At 32.9% G+C, this 2,500-nt stretch overlaps 1 protein-coding gene across 8 annotated transcripts in view; it reads left to right on the top strand.

Annotated features, from left to right (window-relative positions):
• LOC106877926 (uncharacterized) overlaps positions 1 to 2,500 on the top strand; it is a 452,094-nt gene that overhangs the window by 237,321 nt on the left and 212,273 nt on the right. The gene's annotated exons all lie outside the window — the stretch shown is intronic.

Here is a 2,500-nt window from a genome sequence, read left to right as displayed (position 1 = left end):
ACACTAGCAAATGAAGACTCCTCAGGTACAATCGCCAGATGTTTGCTAAGTTAAACCATATTCCTGAGTATATATATATATATATATATATATATATATATATATATAATACCAAGTAGAGGGAAATGAAAACGCAAATCCTAGGCAGTCAACCAGATTCCCGAATGCATAAATGAAGATATTCATTCAATGTAATTGAACCATATATATTTATACACATCAACATAAATCATGCATGTATTAGGCATAAAGATTCTCTAAAGGTATAAAGAATAAAACCAAACATACATAAAAATATAGGAGAAATATAAAAGCATATAAAAATAGATATAAAGTCACATATATAATAAGGATTGCAAGTAAAAAGTTATGCGTGATAAATATGAGGCACAAAACTTAATATTACACACACACACACACACATGGTTTTTGTATTTGGTTTGCAAGATTCTTGATATGAATTCGTGTGTTGAAGCATATTTTATTGTGTCTCGGGAGAGTCATTCTCTTTTAGGGCCTCATTATTTAACACACTCACCGATTCGATTTCCGCTCATTTACTTACTTAGTTTTTCTAAAATTTTCCTTACTTCTTTCAACCTTTTCAATAGTCGTTGGCTCTTAATTGAAAAGGTTGCAAGATGCTACGAAAATTTTAGAAAAAAAAAAGTAAATGAGTGGAAATCAAACCGGTGAGTGTGTTAAAAAATAAGGCACTAAAAGAGAATGACTCTCTGCAGACACAATAATATATGTGTGTGTGTGTGTGAGGGCAACCGAAAGAAAAGGGCACTTAACACGTTTAGTAGGAGTTACATGTATTATTTGAAACAGTTTAAGTTTCACGGAACGGAATCAAACTGTTCCAAATAATAATGATTATATATCTATCTATATATATATATATATATATATATATATATATATATATATATATATACATATACATATTTGAAGAAACGCAACAAAAATTGTTGCGTTTCTTCAAATTTTATTCACCAAATCTCTTGATTTTGTTTTTGGTTTTTACCCTACCAAATTCTAGTGCCTCAAACATTTTAAGTATCACATTTAATCTTTTGATTAAATCTATATATATATATATATATATATATATATATATATATATATGCACCTCGCTAGATTTCTGCTTTTATTATCAAGCATGTTTGCTGCTGTATTTGGTTTGTAAGATTCTTGATGTGAAATCACTCGTTGAAATACATTTTGTTGTATCTAGGGAGGGTCGTTATGCCAATATGCTCGTAGTAGACCAAGAGCAGGGAGGACAAGCCATTGATGAGGTGGCGAATGGCGACGAAAGTGCTCCGGCAAACCTAGCAGATTGATTGATGATTGATTGACCGACCGAACGATCACTCAAACAATCGAGTAGTTAACTGGTTAAATGGTTTTGTTGACTGTTGATAATAAAAAGAGGTGTTATAAAACCAGTGCTTGTGTCTAGTATTGGCATAACAGCCCTCCCAATTTACAGCAAAAACTGATACATCAACAGCTACATTACAGTGGCTCATCGTACACCTCTTTTTATATATATCACAATGTCCTTTCCGTTTCTAAAATTCTAATCACTGCAACACCTAGCGAATTCCATTCAATTTACACACCCAACTTTTCCTCACAGCCTACATACACCACAAGATTATATATATCGCCTCTATAGGCCCATCATCTCCCAAACATTCTTGCAAAGTCACTGTTCTAGCCTACGTATTTTTCTTCTATTTCATTAGGTGCCAGATGATTAATTAGAATAATTAAATTTATACGGCATCAATAGAATAATTAAAAGCAATATACTACTTGAAATGTTTTAATTATACTCCTTTAGGTTCAACAATGAAACCTCGTCGCGGTCAATAACTGCCTTACGTCCTTCTATAGTCGATAATATAAAAAATGAGTCATGTACCCTCCCTCTAACCCAGAAATGGGTGAAATTGTACCAATGTTAAAAATTATTATTATTATTATTATTATTATTATTATTATTGTTGTTGTTGTTGTTGTTGTTGTTGTTGTTGTTGTTGTTGTTGTTGTTGTTGTTGTTGTTGTTGTTGTTGTTGTTGTTGTTGTTGTTGTTGTTGTTGTTGTTGTTGTTGTTGTTGTTGTTGTTGTTGTTGTTGTTGTTCACTTAAGTCCCCTAATTTCATCTATGTGACATTTCTGTATCGGCATATCCCATGTGAGCTTCACCTGATCATTCTCTGCTACTGCCAAAGGTTGCTGTTCATACCACTTGTTGGAACACATTATTATTGTTGTTGTTGTTCCTGTTGTTAATGTTCCTTATAACCATTGCCGGACGAACGTACAGTATTTTAGTGATGAAATCATGACGAAATCCGATATACACGGCTGATGAGGGATATTTCTACGTTTCTTATTGTCCTTTCTCTTTTCATTGTTGTCCATTTCTCTACCTTCCCCCCTCTCTCTCTCTCTCTCTCTCTCTCTCTCTCTGCGAATTTTATGT

The sequence above is a fragment of the Octopus bimaculoides genome, chromosome 6 (genome assembly GCF_046866305.1).
Source record: "Octopus bimaculoides isolate indiv1 chromosome 6, ASM4686630v1, whole genome shotgun sequence".
In the NCBI taxonomy this organism is placed as follows: domain Eukaryota; kingdom Metazoa; phylum Mollusca; class Cephalopoda; order Octopoda; family Octopodidae; genus Octopus; species Octopus bimaculoides.
Note: the sequence above shows the minus strand (reverse complement) of the source record. Positions and strands in the feature narration are given on the sequence as shown.